Consider the following 18,886-nt stretch of genomic DNA (forward strand, 5'->3'; position numbering starts at 1 on the left):
AGAATAGCTAAGAAACCATGGTTAACAGTTCTAGCTTTTCTTAAGATTTTGATTAGGTCATCCATGAATCTAGTAATGATTTACATTAAGTATACAACCATTACTTCATTCTGAAATTGTATTACCATAGAAGGAATTAGGCAACGACTAGTAACTAATCATCAATATGCAACTCGAAATTTCTGGGGAAGTAAGTTTGGATATAATTCAAAAATCAATTTCATGATCTTTGAACTGCATATTAACTAACTATTTCTCCACCCCTATCAGTTCACAAGATCTTTAACCACTTACCTTAATGGTTTTAACCATTGCTTGAAATTAATGAAATTTTAAACATTTCAAATTTCTTTGCATAAGGTATAATCTAGAGTGATCGTTTTAAGAATACAACGAAAAAATCATATCCACCCCTGAATGTACATCCATTTGCGAATGAGATGAACTACTTTCAGTGGATATAGGCATATTAACTCTTTGCAGAGATTGATCTTGTCAAATCCACTATGAACAAGATACAAATGCCATAGATTAAAAAAAAATGTGGTAGTGTCTATGATGACATAGGTTTAGTTACATCAAAGAGTTCTTAGAATACTGCAAGTGGATCTTGGTCACAGAATACCTAACTCATATTCCATACAATTTTAATCCATTAATAGAAGATGGATATTAAACACTTGAGAAAGTGTAACTGTATTGTATTCTGGAATTAGAAATATAAGAAAATTTCTGTTTGGATTCTAAAATTAAAGTCAAAGACTTAAATTCAACCAAATATAATTGGTAATTCTTTCTTGGACCACCACTACTAATACAAACTCTAAGTCAGATTTGCCCATACAAGTAGGAGATTTCTAAGATTGAGGATTTATATCAATTGGGAATAGAATTTCGGGATTATAATCATATGCGTCATTTAATTTCTTAAGAGAAAATATAATGACATGAAATGATTTATAGACCATTCATCCAATGATATATTATGGAGCTAATTCGAAATGAATAAGCTAAGGAATTAGGATAATTTCGTTGTTTAAATAAGAATCCAACGATGCTTCGATTAGCGAAAGTCAAAGTAATCTTATTTATACAATCTTCTTGTTTCATATTGTAAAAATACTAGTCTAAGGTGTCATCAATTGATGAACAACTAGATGTCGCATATACAATATTTATCTTTTGAGATCTAACACTATTATGTATGTCTAATGGTGAAAATCCATTAGGGATTTATCTCATTAGAAAAACAAACATGTTAGACCAACAATGAAGATTCGAAATTAAACTACAACTTAATAACAGAAAATAACATGGTTCAATATAAATTCATACACAATTCAGAAATTATAAGCATATAGTAAGTAGGAATGACAAGTGAAAATACTAAAACATACAATCCTAAATAATTGCCAAGGTTTTTCAACAAACTGATACAGTGTCCCGTTTAGGCGAGAGTCAAAGCATCATCCATTAAATAGAGTTGTCAGCTCATCTAAAATGATAACCATTCTAGCAACCTTTTATTCGATCAAGATTGGAATTCAGCGTTGTCCCGTTTAGGCGAGAGTCAAGGCAATTCTATCTTATGAGCTTCCACCATTGTTTCATAATTTGCAAGTCAAGTATGGTCGCCACCATTAGGGTGATCTATACCATACAAAACACTTACAAACTACTTATCATGCGAGGTTAAATAGTGCGAAATTGCTAATGAACATTCCTCCATTAGGGAGGATTACTCACTAAAACAAACGCGGTGTAAAACCCACAATGGAGATGGAATGTCTTTATAATAAAGCTCATTATTTAAAAAGAGTTGTATTTTCTTTGATTCTCTTTATTTAATTTATTTATTTTAAATATATATTTATTTAAAATTTCCAATTTAGAATGAAAAAATTCTAAATATAAATTTTAATTTAATATTTATAAATTTTACTTAGATGGATATAAAAATAACATGAATTATTTCCATCTTAGTAATAATTTCCAATAAATATGTAGAAAAATATTCAATTTAAGTTGTTACAAAATTAATTTAAATTAATTTACAACTCAAATTTAATTTTCTATAAATATATATTGCATTTCGAAAAATTAAAGTATTCAAGGATACAATTTTCGAAAATGCAAGTTAAAATAAAAAATTAATCCTAGAAAAATTATTTTAATTTAATGTTGGCCCAAAATTAATTAATAAAATTAATTTACAACAAAAAATATAATTTTCCTATTTAATTAAATATATAAGAAAAATTTCAAATATTTAAGTATGATGATGAAAATTAACTTAAATATTAATTTTCTATTTAATTAAATACACTAGAAAAATCCTTCAAGAAAAAATATCATCTATCTAGATTTTCCTTTGACTAATTAATTCAATTTCTAATAATATACTTTAATTCAATTTATTTTAAATTAATCAATAAATGAAAAAAATTATTGATTTAAGTTGATCCAAGAATTAATTAAAATAAATAATTAATTTACAACTTAATCTATTTTTCAAGATAAAATTCGAAATTCTAGCATTTAAGAAATGCAATTTCGAAAATTGATTAATAAAATAAAGAAAAATATATTTTGAAAATTATTTAAATTTAGTTGAAAAAATAAATTTCAACTAAAAATAATTTTCTATTTAATTAAATGTCATGAAAAAGAAATATTTAAGTATGATTATAAAAATCAACTTAGATATTCAATTTTCAAATTAATTAAATGTATTAAATTCAAGAAATAAATAATTAAGTGTAGAGAAGGCTTAATTATTAATCTCTAGTTTAATACTAGGAAAAATATACTTAAAATAAATTGTACCCAAATTAATTATATAAATAATTAATTTCACAATGTATAATATTTTCCTATTTAATATTAGAAATAATAAGTAGTCTAGAAATAACTATCTAGAAAATATCTTATTTGACTAAGTATCTTTTCCACAAAATTTGAAAAAATATCTAATTTAGGTTGTATTAGAAAAAATCTAGAACCTAAATATTTTTCAAATTTAAATTTAATTAAATATCAAAAATTAAGTTGTCACCACTTAATTTGAAAATATTCCATTTTAAGTTAATATTCGAAAAGATATTAACTTAAAAAATATCTAAAGAATCTTTATAACCAATGCCTAAAATTCCTCAACTTAATTTTGAAATTTGAAATTCAAAAGATATTCAGATTTAAGTTGGTTAGTTGTGGATAACTAAATATCAACTTAAATAAGAATATTTAATGAAAAATTTAAATTAAGTTCCAGAAAGAATCTAGATGGTTATAATTCTATATTTAATTAAATACAAGAAAATACATATAGTTTAGCTTAGAATAAAAAATTCTTTAAACTATAATTTTCTTAAATTAATTTCAAAGTAAATGAAATTAATTATGTTGTTAATCAATTTTATTAGGTTAAACTAGTGTAATTAACCTAGTACAGTTGTTCAAATCAGGCAAATGGGCCTTCACAATTGGGGTGGTTCATGTGAGGGGGTGCTGGGTTCAGTATGTCGTACCCACTTCTATGGCTCCCAACTCTCACACAAGGCCCAAAAGAGAGGAATTTAACCTTAATAAGAACAACTGTTATTAATTGAATAAGCCCAATAACTAAATGGGCCTAAATAAATTCTATCAAGAACTATGATAATTTATTTTAGCAACAACAACCTATATGTATCTATAATCAAATTAAACACATAGGCTCACACAGGCACACTTTGGATGGGTCCTATCATGTTGCTAGGTCATACACAGATGAAAGAAGATTGTAAATATACCTGTTACAAATTATTAACTTGACCAAGGGAGCCATCAGATCATTAGATCTGGCAAAAAGTAACCATGGCTATTTGCAATCAAGTAATAATAGGTTTTGAAAACTTACAAACAAGCTAAAACACATACTCCTGCAACAAGGTTAGTTGGATAGTTGGATGTAGGATTTATTTAATTTTAAATTAAATAATTAATTTCGAAAATAATTAATTAAATAATAAAAAAAATTTCGAAAATTTAAAAAAAAAAAATTTGAAAAATTCGAAATTTTTAAAAAATTTAAATTTAAAATTAAACCTACAATTTTTGAAAAATTAGGTTTCAACCAACCTAAATATCATTTCAAAAATTTGCTAACTACTTTTAAATTTTAAATGTTATTTTATAAATAAAAATTAAATAAAAAATTAGAAAAGATAAATAAATATCTTTTTCAAATTTTAAATGTAATTTAAATAAATAAAATAACAAAATTTAAAAAAAATTAGCAAAATATCTTATATCATTTAAAAATTACATGATTATAAATATCTTATTTTTAAATTTAAAATAAGATAAGATATAATCAAATTTTAAAATAAGATAGATTTTTTTTAAGCAAGAAGATAGATACTAATTCTATTCAAATTCAAATTACACTAATATCTTGAATTAAATTTAAAAAATATTAAATTAATTCAAAATTATAATTAGAATTGAATTAGGAATAGTAATAGTATATATACAAAACTATACCAAAAATCGGAAGTTTATTTCATGAAAAAGCATGAAAAATCGAAGAAAAACAAAAAAAATTGTGAACTGTACGGACAGTTTCGCGATCGCAGGAAAATTTCAGCACAACCCCGATTTTTTCAAATCTTCAAAAATTCATAACTAATTCAAATAAAATCGAAATTGAGTTCTGTAAAAGGCTAACTTGCTTAATTTTTCCCATACTATCCAATAAAAATAATTCCAGAAATAAAATCGCAATTATTTTTCACGAAAATTTACAAACATCAATCAATCATCAAATAACACTCAATACAACATGATACCATCCAAAGAACATACAAACAATCGTTTTAAAGTCTAAATTTATTGCAAGTAAATCAATTACCATGGCTCTGAGGCCAGTTGTTGGAAATTATTTTACCAGGATCTTAGATCTACTCACAAGTATGTTTATTAACATCCTAAATAAGAACTTTCTAAAACGATAAATTAAACACATATAAAGTTTAAGAAACCTTACATTGGGTGCAGCGGAATATAATGACTCCTTCCGTTCAGATATCTAGCCCTTGATTCCTTTCTGTAGCAGAGCATTATGAATATCTAAACCTGGATCTCTTTCTCTGAATCTTTGATGCTGAAACTCCTTTTGCTGAATGTCTTTCTTCACGATCTTCCTCACTATGATTGAGGTATCACTTGATGTGTGTGGGCACTACTCATACACTAAGGTAGTTCGAAATTCAAAGGAAGAGAAAGAAGAAGTGGCAGCTAAAGATAGGGAGAGAGAAGGCTCAGGTTTTTCTGATTCAGAAAGTCTGAAGAAAAGTGTAATTTTCCTAAAGCCTTCACTATCTATTTATAGCATTCCACTAGGGTTAGATTTGAATTATATGGCATTAAAATAATGAAAAAATCAACTTAAAATACCTACAATAGGTGGCCGGCCATACACTTAGTGGATTGGGCCTTGCTTAGAAATTATTTACTTGACCAATTGAAATCGGTGATACTGTTTTGAGAAGAGTGTTACCTGCCTCTCAAGAGCCCAGAGTGGGGGTCTTAGGTCCAACGAAGGCCCGTATCAAGTAACTGACAAAATTGGTGATAAAACTTATCATTTGAAGAGTGGATGGAACAAGAATTCCAAGAGCATGGAACACTGACCACCTGCGCCGATACTATTAGTAAACTAGGGGTGGTCAAGTTCCTTTTCATTTTTGCGTTACCTTTTTATTAATTTCCTTGTACGGCTCAGGGAAAGAACCATTCAAATAAAAAGAAGGATTTTCATTTCATATTTGGTCTTTAAAAGTTTTATCATATAACAAGTGATCAAAAGTCTCGACTATTAATCACTTGGGGGGTTGCACATATGCTACTGTTATGAATATATATATATCCTCTTTCACCAGAAAATAGCTAAATTAAATACTCAAATATAAGAGTAGGAAGTACTGCCTAAAACCAGAGCCTCAACGATCTGGAAGTAAGCCACTACCTTATTGTATTTGAAATTTATTTATCACTTAACCAAATATGAGAAAAGGAAGTATGACAAAACTGGAACCTCAAGGAACTGAAAGTAAGTCGTTGCTTTCGTATATTTGGAATTAATTGTCACACACTAAAATGGTTAATCTAGGTAAACTTAAAATAAAGGTTCACACCAAATGGTTAATTCAGGATAAGAATACCATAATATTCAGGTTACTAAAATCAATTGATTTAGGTCAATTAAAAAGTTGAGTTTGAAAAAACCCTAAAAGTAAGTGATGAATGCCAAGAAAGGGTAAATTCTCAAAAAATAAAATTGCTTCAGGTTAATTAATCAATCTGAGTTTCAAATAAACCTTTCTACAAAAGTATATTTTTACAAAAAGTATATGTCTAAGTATTTACTCGAAAAAACCAAAGGTTCAGGCCTTTGGAACAAGAACCTGACGAGGCTAGAAGCGCTAAATACTTAGAAATTTCTATGATGTAAAATGCAAATATCTAAGGAATTAATGAGTGGTACCAAGTACTAAGAAAGCCCCACGACTAGGGAATATATTGTCTCCACACATTCCCAAAGGGGGACCCTTGTCCCCCAAATAAAAAGAAAAATAAAATAAAGAAGAGTTTAGAACAATTAAAGCTGAGCAAAATTGCCCAACACTGGTGCATCTTAAGCTTTAACATCAGGTAGGCCCTCTGAGATTGTAGACTTAGTTGAAACAGGAAACTTAGATGCCAGAGGAGTAGGGTCATCCATGTTCTCACCAACAGAGATGGTGGTTCCAAGATTGACTACTCTCGATCCTTGAGGTGCACTCTTTAACTAGTCCGCCTCTTCTAGTGCCAACAGCTTAGGCAGAAGTTCTTCCCTGTCATTAGCATCCAAGAGATCGATCATGGTTTTGTTGTGCTGTAAGAGAGTATACACTGTGTGGACAAAGGTTTGCTCTAAAGCCTTGTCGTGTTGAGCATCCTGCTCTTCAAGATGTCCCTTTAAAGCGGAGCTTTTACGCTCTAGGTTGGTGATTCTCTATTGGGAATCTTCATGAGCCTTCATCTCTGTAGCCAATTCGCTCTCAGCTTCTTTAGTCTTCCTGATGGCCTCTACTTCAGTTGCCTCTGCCTTCTATTGCAGGTCGAGATGGTACTTCACCTTTTACTCCAAATTAGTCTCATTGATGAATTTGTCTTCGATAATCTTGGCTTGCCAATTGTACTCTTGAGACAAGGTGGTAATCTTCTTCTCCTTCTCTTGGACATCGAGCTTGACCTGCTCCACATCACGCTTGGCCTGCTGCACATTGGCTTCCAATTTTTTGATGCAGGTAAGGGCCTTGGAGTGCATGTCTTTGTATTTATCTCCATGTTCCCTCTCCATTTTGGCTACCTTATTTTCCTTGGCCAAGGATTTATCCAAAGATTTGGACACCCTCTGCTTTATAGTGGCCTCCATATTGGCATTGGCATCGACTACACCTCTCACTTCCTTTTTTGTAACGCCCTAACAATTAGGCACGCTACACTTATCGAATATTAAACCCTAATTCCCTCATTCGGGATTACTAAAAGGATTAGCGCAGAAAATTTAAACTTTATTTAAAACCAAATGAAAATTAAACTTGTAACAACTTAAAACTTTACAACCAAAAGATACATGTTACGGGATCCCATAAATATTTTCACAAAATATTACAAGTTCATTTTACGAGCCCACATAAACAGCAAAATCAGAGTTACAAAAAACATCATTGGTAGACCCTAACCCGCTTGGTCTAGTGTGGCTCGAACATTTACAAGCATCGCCAAGCTCTCGCACTCATGGCTGATCGTAGACTGATTTAACCTTTCTTGCACAGTAGAGCACCTATAAACCAAGCCCAGCAAGACAATATAAATAACCATGCAGCATAGACCCACATGTTACGCTCACATATATATTTACAATAAGGCCTTAGTAGAGTTTATCTCGGTTATAGTTAGCGAGTCTAACTTAATTATGGCTTGCCCGCATAACCCTATCCATATATACATAATTCATACATTACGTTCTTTTAGTGGTTTATCCTAATGATAAATGTTACGTCTAAACAAGTTATGTCTTATACACATAATTCTTGACATATATGCGTACATTCAATATATACTATAATATATAAAATCTTAGGGTAATAACCCTAACTTTCATATTAAATAATTACTCATATAACATATTATAGCATGTTCAAAATAACACCTATTGAGGGTAATAACCCTCGGACAGCACGCGCACAGACAAGATTTTGTCTGAAACCGAGCCTCGCACGCGCGGAGAGGCTGCATGCAGCCTCCTGCGCCGAGGATCCTCGGCCGTGCACCCTGTCTTGCACGCTACTGTCCGTACAGCTCGCAATTTTTTCGTTTTTCTTCGATTTTTCATGCTATTTCATGGATTTAACTTCCGATTTTTTTGTGTAGTTTTGTATTTTGATTTTTACTTTTCAATTTTCAAATCTAATATCAGAAATAAATTAATTTGAATTTTTTGAATTTAATTTTAGATATTAGTGTAATTTGAATTTGAAAACAAGTAAAAATCTATCTTTTTGCTTGATTTTATATCTTATTTTTAAATTTGATTTTATCTTTTTTTTTTTTTAAATTTAAAGGTCAGATATTAAATATTTTTTAATTTTTTTTTTTTTTAAATATTTGACCTTATTTAAATTTAAAATAAGATTATTATAATCATGTAATTTTAAATAGAAGTAAGATATTTTGCTAATTTTTTAAATTTTTGTTATTTTATTTAAATTAAATTATAAAATCTGAAAAATATTTATTTATTTTTTATTTTATATTTAATTTATAAAATAATTTTAAAAATTTAAAAGGCAGTTAGCAATTATTTTTGAAATGATATTTAGGTTAGTTGAAACCTAATTTTTCAAAAATTGTAGGTTTAATTTTTTTTTTTTAAAAAAACCCGAAATATTTTTTTATTATTTAAATATTTTCGAAAATAATTATTTAAAATTAAATAATTCCTAAATCCAACTATCAAATTCATCTTGTTGCAGGAGTATGTGTTTTAGCTTGTATGTAAGTTTTATAAAACCTATTATTGCTTAATTTCAAATAGCCATGGTTAACTTGTTGACAGATCCAATGATCTGATTTTAACACATGATTCAATTGGTCAAGTAAATAATTTGTAACAGGTAAATTTTACAATCTTCTTTCATCTGTGTATGACCTAGCAACATGATAGGATCCATCCAAATGTGTGCCTGTGTGAGCCTATATGTTTAATTTTGTTATAGATGCATATAGGTTGTTGTTGCTAAATAAAATATCATAGTTTTTGATAGATTTTATTTAGGCCCATTTAGTTTTTGGGCCTATTCAATTAATAACAGTTGCTCATTTTAAGGTTAAATTCCTCTCTTTTGGGCCTTGTGTGAGAGTTGGGAGCCAATGTTGGAAATTATTTTACCAGGATCTTAGATCTACTCACAAGTATGTTTATTAACATCCTAAATAAGAACTTTCTAAAACGATAAATTAAACACATATAAAGTTTAAGAAACCTTACATTGGGTGCAGCGGAATATAATGACTCCTTCCGTTCAGATATCTAGCCCTTGATTCCTTTCTGTAGCAGAGCATTATCAATATCTAAACCTGGATCTCTTTCTCGGAATCTTTGATGTTGAAACTCCTTTTGCTGAATGTCTTTCTTCACGATCTTCCTCACTATGATTGAGGTATCACTTGATGTGTGTGGGCACTACTCATACACTAAGGTAGTTCGAAATTCAAAGGAAGAGAAAGAAGAAGTGGCAGCTAAAGATAGGGAGAGAGAAGGCTGAGGTTTTTCTGATTCAGAAAGTCTGAAGAAAAGTGTAATTTTCCTGAAGCCTTCACTATCTATTTATAGCATTCCACTAGGGTTAGATTTGAATTATATGGCATTAAAATAATGAAAAAATCAACTTAAAATACCTACAATAGGTGGCCGGCCATACACTTAGTGGATTGGGCCTTGCTTTTTGCAATTTTGCAATTTTAACCCTTTTGTATCTGATTTTCTCAAAAATGCCAATTTCCTAATTCAACCATTTAAATGCCAATTCTAACTATTGAATAACTGTAAATAATTATTAAATAATATTGTCATTTATCATATTTATTTATTGAACCATACAAAGTATCATAATTAACAAATATGCCCCTATAAACTCTTTCTTTACAATTTCGCCCTTACTTAGTGAAAATTTCACAAATAGACATAGTCTAATTTGAGAATTATAATTGATTAATCAAAACCAATTACATGAGTCTTACAAGCAATATTATCTCAACTAGTGGGGGGACCATGGGTCTATATAACCGAGCTTCCAATAAGTAGATCAAGAATTTAGCACTAAAATTCACTAACTTATTAATTCTTCGTTGAATCCACGCATAGAACTTAGAATTGCACTCTCAGTATATAGAATGCTCTATATGTTCCACCATATAGACACATCATTAGTTATCCATTGTTATAATCCTAATTTGATCAATGATCCTCTATATGAATGATCTACACAGTAAAGGGATTAAATTACCGTAACACCCTACTATGTATTTTATCCTTAAAACACTTGACCCCGTATAAATGATATTTCAGCTTATGTGAAATGAGATCTCCACCATTTACTTTCGTTTGGTCAAGCTCGAAGGAGATCATCCTTTGCTTACTATTCGCCAGATAGAAGCTATAGATTCCATGTTTATGCTAGCGCTCCCACTCAATTGCACTACCGTGTTCCCAAAAAGTACGTATCACCCTGACCTAAAAGTAGGCTTAACTAACAATTCAAGGAACACGAATAGCCTTTCAAGATTGAGCCTAATCATAACAGGATTAAGAACATTTGATCTAGGATCAACTAGGCGATATTGACTTGAATAGATTTTACGGTAAGTTTAATAAATCTAAGTCAAAGTTCAATATCGGTCCCTTCCGATGCATACTCCATGCATTCAACCTGAGCTTTACTTTAACCAATGCTCTGGAAAGAACATAGCACTTCTCCAAATGCAAGTAAACTCTGTTGTAGATTATCATATCAGTAAAACCCTGTGTCTGATAAATCTAGGAAACTTTATTCACATAGTCATGTTTACTTTCCAATGTGTTGACGGCACAATAAACAGGATCAAGTATGTGAAAAGGGTTTCAGATGAATTTATACATTATGTACATATAATCATGAAATAAATCATGTGAACCATGCAACATTAAATGTTATTTCTGATCCATATTAATAAGTAAATCTGATTATATTGAAATGAGTTTTATTTAGGGCATAAAACCCAACAGCCAATAGAAGTGGGTACGACATACTGAACCCAACCCCCCTCACATGAACTACCCCAATTGTGAAGGCCCATTTGCCTGATTTGAATAACTGTACTAGGTTAATTAAATTAGTTTAACCTAATAAAATTGATTAGCAACATAATTAATTTCATTTATTTTGAAATTAATTTAAGAAAACCATAGTTTAAAGAATTTTATTCTAAGCTAAACTATATGTATTTTCTTGTATTTAATTAAATATAGAATTATAACCAACTAGATTCATTCTGAAGCTTAATTTAAATTTTTCATTAAATATTCCTATTTAAGTTGAAAATTAGCTATCTCTAACTAATCAACTTTAATCTGAATATCTTTTGAATTTCAAATTTCAAAATTAAGTTGAGGAATTTTAGGAATTGGTTATTAAGATTCTGTAGATACTTTCTAAGTTGATATTTTTTCAAATATTAACTTAAAATGGAATATTTTCAAATTAAGTGGTTACAACTTAATTTTATATTTAATTAAATCTAATTTGAAAGATATTTAAGTTGATTTTTTAGATTCTTCTAAACAACTTAAAAAAGATATTTTTTCAAATTTATTCTATTTTAAATTTTGAATTTATTTTTCGAATTTAAATAATAATTGAAATTTAATTAAAGTTGGATATTTTTTTAATATAATTTTTTTTTTCAAAACTAACTTTAATTTGTAATTTTTCATTATTATAATACGGAATAAATGATTAAATAAAATACATATTTTAAAATAATGAACTTTAATCAAGAGACATTCGATCTCCATTGTTGGTTTTACATAACGTTTGTTTTAGTGAGTAATCTTCCCTAATGGAGGAACGTTCATTAGCAAGTTCGCACCGTTTAATCTCAAAAGATAAGTAGCTTTGTAAGTGTTTTATATGGTATGGATCACCCTAATGGTGGAGACTATATTTGACTTACAAAATATGAAACAATGGTGGAAACTCATAAGATAGAATTGCCTTGACTCTCGCCTAAACGGGACAACGCTGAATTCCAATCTTGATCGAATAAAAGGTTGCTAGAATGATTATCATTTTAGATGAATTGACAACTCTATTCAATGGATGATGCTTTGACTCTCGCGTAAACGGGACACTGTATCAGTTTGTTGAAAACCTTGGAAAATAAACTATGTTAGATTTAGTATTTTTATAACATATGTGATTATTTATTATTTTCTGAACATGTGTATGAATTTATGAACCAAAACCTTACTTCTTTTTTATTGATGTGTTGTAGTGCCAATATGAATAACCCTCACCCTGATCCCCTCCTAGTTAATATCTTAGCAAAAGAACTCTATAGTGTGAAAATGCATCCTGGTAGTTGCATAAACTCGCACCTATTGATGATGAATTGGAAGTTCCCAAAGGAAAATCTACTAGGAATTGATTTATCAAGAGAAGAATGGGTCCAATTCATTCTTAATAGTCTTCCTCCAGAGTATAAAGAATTTGTTGTTTCTTACATGATCAACAATTTCAACTCCTCCGACATGGACAAGCTCGAAGCAGAACTACGAGCCCATGAACGGAATCTGATTGCAATGGGACCTCCTGGTTTTGCAAATCTTAATCAGAGGAAAAGGATTAAGCATGAAGGCTCTAGCAAAGCTGCTCCTTCAAGTACAATTATCAGACATAATCTTCTATGTTCGAATTGTAATGAAAACGGACATCAAGAAGAACGACGTCCCCGACTTCTAAACAATTCAAACGAAGGTAATGCTTTTGTCTTTGAATCACGTGTTTTAGAGAACGACAAATCCACTTGGATTGTTGATTCTGGGTCTACTAACCATGTATGTTCTTCACTGCAGCTGCTTGAAACTTGGGAAAATCTGCTTCCAGAAGAGTTAAAGCTTAAAGTTGGTAATGGCAAGTTAGTGTCGGTCAAAGCTAGAGGAAAAGTCTGCATCAAGTTTCAACAAAGATTTTTAATTTTAGAAAATGTTTTATTTATTCCAAACTTTAGTAGAAACTTGATTAGTGTCTCATGTTTGCAAACACAATCTTATATATTGAATTTTTCGAGTTCTTATTGTTCAATTTCTCGTAATGGATTTCAAATATGTGTTGCTTCCATGGAACAAGGGCTTTATGTTTTAAGACCAAATACACAAATCTCACTAAACAGTGAACTTTTCAATGTAGCTAAACCTAGAAACCTCAAAAGAAAGGAGATTGATAATGATGATCAAACTTATCTATGGCATTTACGTTTAGGTCATATAGGCTTTGATAGACTCAAAAGGCTAACCAAAGACGGTCCATTGAAAAATGTCGTCTTAGGTGAATTGCCAGTATGCGAGTCCTGCCTGGAAGGAAAAATGACTAAACGTTCTTTCTCTGCAAAGGGAGAGCATGCCAAACAACCCCTAGGGTTAGTGCATTCCGATGTCTGCGGACCTTTGAATGTAAAAGCCCGAGGTGGTTATGAGTATTTTGTCACTTTCATTGACGTTTTCTCTAGATATAGTTTTCTTTACCTAATGCAAAAGAAATCTGAAACGTTTGAAAAGTTTCAAGAATTTCATGCTTTGGCTCAAAACCAATTAGGTAAAACATTAAAGATCTTGCGAACTGATAGGGGTGGAGAATATATGGATATGCAGTTCAAAGATCATTTAATTGAACTTGGAATTGAATCCCAATACACTGCCCCAGGCACTCCACAACAAAATGGAGTTGCAGAAAGAAGAAATCACACTCTTTTGGAAATGGTTAGGTCTATGCTGAGTTATTCAACTCTGTCTACGTCCTTATGGGGATATGCTATACAGATGGCAAATGACATTCTAAATGTTGTTCCATCTAAAGGAGTTCCTAAGACACCCGTCGAACTATGGAATGGTCGTACACCTAGTTTACGCCACTACAAAATTTGGGGGGTGCCCTGCTCATATCTTGAGAAAGAAAGAAGGCAAACTTGAATCATGAATTGAAGTGTGCATGTTTGTCGAAAATTGTAAAGAGACTAGGGGTGGACTGTTTTATAGTCACAAGGATAACAAAGTGTTTGTTTCTACAAATGCTACTTTTCTTGAAGAAAACTATATTAAAGACAACAAACCGAAAAGTAAAGTTGTTTTAGAGGAAATGCTTTCAGATATAACTCCTTCCAATGTTCCGTCCTCTTCCACACAAGAAGAGGATAATCCCACTCCCTCAGTCGAACCTACTGAGAAAACTACTACCAAAGTTCCTGTTCAGAAGATCACCGCTTTTCATCGTAGTGGGAGGGTTTCAACAAAACCAGCTCGTTATGGCTTGGATGGTGAAATCAATATGGTCGTTGGTGACGGTATTGAAGACGACCCATTAACCTATAAACAGGCAATGGCTAGTCCGCAACTGAAACGATGGTCAGCCGGCATGGATTCAGAAATGGATTCCATGAAAAAGAACAAAGTCTGGAAATATGTAGACGCACCTGATGACTATCATCCAATCGGATGTAAGTGGGTTTACAAGAAGAAAAAAGGAGCTGGAGGCGAAGTCGAAACTTTTAAAGCTAGACTTGTAGCCAAGGGTTATACCCAAAGAGAAGGTGTGGACTATGAGGAAACTTTTAGTCCTATTGCCATGCTCAAATCCATCCGAATTCTTCTCTCCATAGCTGCTGCTTTTGATTATGAAATCTGGCAAATGGATGTCAAGACTGCCTTCCTTAATGGGGTACTTGAAGAAACCATCTATATGGAGCAACCAGAAGGCTATGTTCTTCCAGGGCAGGAAAAGAAAGTTTGCAAATTAAATAGGTCTATCTATGGGCTTAAGCAAGCTTCTTGCTCATGGAACAAAAGGTTTGATGAAATCATCAAGACCTACGGCTTTCTTCAGAATGAAGATGAACCTTGTGTTTACCAACTCAAGGAAGACAAAGTAGTTGTAACGCCCTGACCAACAGGGACGCCACGTGTGTGCACTTTATTTAAAATACCAATAATTATATAAGATGTAATTATACTAAAAGTGTGGGTAATTAAAAATTTTGATAGTTAAAACTCAACCTTTAAACTATTTAACAAAAGATAAGTAACATGATTTATGGGGTCCCCCTGTTTCCAAAATATTTACAAACTGGTTTCAAAGTATTTTACAACATAAACTTTATATTTTCCAAAATACAATCAAAATAGAGCATCCTGTAAACTGGGCTGCCTGTGGCTGGTATGTACATTGCTGCTGTGACCATAACTCATGGTTGTTCGACTTTAGCTTTTCCTTTACCTGCACCATAAAGCACCAGTGAGTCACAGAGACTCAGCAAGAAAGTGACTAAAACAATAATTGAAAGAAAATGATTATCAACTTATTCTCATGCCATTATGTTTACTCACTATTCGATAATAATAAGCATTTTCATAAACATCATACATTCCTGGTACTTAATAAAGTACCACTTTTACCACTCGTTACATACGAGCTGAATATGTCACTATCGTTGCCCAATAACGCAAACGATAAGTAAGAAACCTAACCGCGGTTTCAAGAGTAATTACTCATAACGGTAATAACCGTTTCCAACCCTAGGTAATAACCTAGGCTTAATAAGCTTTAATCAACATCATGATAATAATCAAGATCACCTCCATTCATTCATTGATTTTTAACCACATACGGTGCTTACCACTTTTCTTACCTTAATTCAGAAGTCAAGAATATGGCCGACCTGGGTGGAAAAACAAGCTAGGCAATCCCGGTCCTATGTCACGACAATTGAAACACAATAAATACCTTAACATAATATTCCGGATTAAAACCCTAATTTAGAAATCAAATGTAACCTAACTCCCAACAACCCCAATTTAGGTCAAGCATCCCATATTTAATTTGAAACAGATAGTACACAACTCCCCGGGTCAAAACTGAACATAAAACAAACCCGAAGAAAATCTCCCCTGCAGGCAACCGGTCGACCGGTTCTGGTATACCAGAACCCATCCGGTCGACCGGTTCTGGCAGGCCAGGAACAAAAGTTCCTTTTCACCAAAACCGAACCAAAACTCCTCCAAACCTATCCAAACTTTCCAGAACAGTTTATTAACATACATATGACATAACCTAAGCTGCAAAACACAATGGTTCAATCTCTAGCTTGAAATCACACACTCAAGTGAAGAAATCAAGTTTCTTTTAGCTTTCTCACTCACCAATCAATCCCAACAGCCATGAATTCAATCCAAACATGCATTAACAGACCTTATTTAACTTGGATAACAAACCTACACCTTCACTAAACCTACAGCTTTGAAAATTTTCAAAAAAATAACAAAACCTAGCTTGAAAACCTAAGAAAACACCAAAACTAAAAGGATGAACTTACCTAGGGTGCAAGGTCAACTTGGAGATGGAGTTTAGCTCTGAAAATTGATGTTGGCTGAAGCAAAACAATCCCTCAAGAAGCTGGTTCAGTTTGCTCGAAGGAAGAAGAGAAGAAGTTGAGAAAAAAAAGGTTGCTTGTCTTGGAAGGAAGCTCCTTCTTCCTTTTAAAATGCTTTTCTTTCTTTTTTTTTTTTTAAAAAATTTCTTCCTTAAATAAAAAAATGGGCAGTAGCAAAGAAAAGAGGAAAAAAACCAAAAAAGTTTTTCTTGAATTCCTAATTTACCCCTCTCACATTTTTTTTTAAAAGAAAACCCTAGGGGCATTTTGGTAATTTTACTAACTCCCCATTCCGACATTCTAATAAAATTCTAACTTAATCCGGGATATTCTCAAAATAATTCTTTCATTTAATGTCGTGACATTGCTAACCACATAGCTAAATTTCCACAATTACCGGGCCCAAAATAACGTATTTACTTAAATAATTTCTCAAAAATTCATCTAAGTAAGATCATAATCCTACTTCATTTTCCAAGTAATTACATATTTAATAAAATATGTCCATTTAAATATTATTTATTTTCTGGGATATTACAACTATCCCCCACTTATAGGAATTTCGTCCTCGAAATTTACCTGAAAAGCTCGGGATACAACTCCCGCATCTGCGACTCTAATTCCCAAGTCGCTTCTTCAACTTTGCTATTCCGCCACAACACTTTGACTAGTGAAATAATCTTGTTTCGCAACACCTTTTCTTTCCTGTCTAAGATCTGTACTGGTTGTTCTTCATATGACAGGTCGGTTTGAAGCTCAATGTCTTCATAACTTAAGATATGAGTTGTATCAGATACATATTTCCGAAGCATCGAGACATGAAACACATTATGAACCCCAGATAAGGCAGGAGGTAGAGCTAACCGATAAGCTACCTGACCTACTTTCTCAAGAATCTCAAATGGACCAATAAATCTGGGACTCAACTTTCCCTTCTTCCCGAACCTTCGAATTCCCTTCATTGGGGACACCCGAAGAAAAACAAAATCCCCAACTTGGAATTCAACATCTCTACGCTTTGGATCCGCGTAGCTTTTCTGTCTACTTTGGGAAGCAAGCATACGAGCTCGAATCTTCTCAATAGCCTCGCTCGTTCTTTGGACAGCTTCAGGTCCAAGATACCTACGTTCACCAGCCTCATCCCAGTGAATAGGTGATCGACATTTCCTTTCATAAAGCATCTCATACGGAGCCATGCCAATGGTACTCTGATCACTATTGTTATAAGAAAATTCAATCAGAGGTAGGTACTTGTTCCAAGAACCTTCAAAGTCCATTATACATGCCCTCAACATATCCTCAAGTATCTGGATAGTCCTTTCAGATTGACCATCGGTTTGAGGATGAAAAGCTGTACTGAATTTCAACTTAGTACCCATTGCTTGCTGTAAACTTCCCCAGAATTTGGATGTAAATTTTGGATCTCGATCTGAAACTATCGACTTTGGGGCACCATGAAGTCGAACTATCTCCTTAATATACAAATCAGCATATTGATCCACTGTATACGTTGTCCTCACCGGGAGAAAGTGAGCAGACTTTGTATATCGATCCACTATCACCCAAATAGAATCATAATACCCTACTGTTCTGGGTAATCCCACCACAAAATCCATGGTGATGTCTTCCCATTTCCATTCAGGAATCTTTAGAGGTTGAAGCAAACCTGCCGGCCTTTGGTGTTCTGCTTTAATTTGTTGACAGGTTAAGCATTTTGACACATATTCAACAATATCCCTCTTCATACCCGGCCACCAATATAAAGCTTTCACATCATGATACATCTTGGTTGTTCCCGGGTGTAAGGAGTACGGTGTAGTATGAGATTCATCAAGAATCTCTTGTCCGATTTCTTTGTCAACCGTACACGTATTCTGTTTTTGTATCGCAACAACCCATCAGATAAGCATGAAAAGTCTCTTGCCAATCCAGCCTCTAACTTCTCCTTATGTCCCTGTAGCTCAAGGTCACCTTGTTGGGCTACTTTAATTCTTTCCAACAGATTAGATTGTATGGTGATATTAGCAAGTTTTCCAATTACAAATTCAATTCCCGCTCTCGTCATATCCTCAGCCAACTTGGCTGAGATTTCCTTTAGTTCACAAACTTGCCCTGGTCC

The sequence above is a fragment of the Cannabis sativa genome, chromosome 6 (assembly GCF_029168945.1).
Source record: "Cannabis sativa cultivar Pink pepper isolate KNU-18-1 chromosome 6, ASM2916894v1, whole genome shotgun sequence".
In the NCBI taxonomy this organism is placed as follows: Eukaryota; Viridiplantae; Streptophyta; class Magnoliopsida; order Rosales; family Cannabaceae; genus Cannabis; species Cannabis sativa.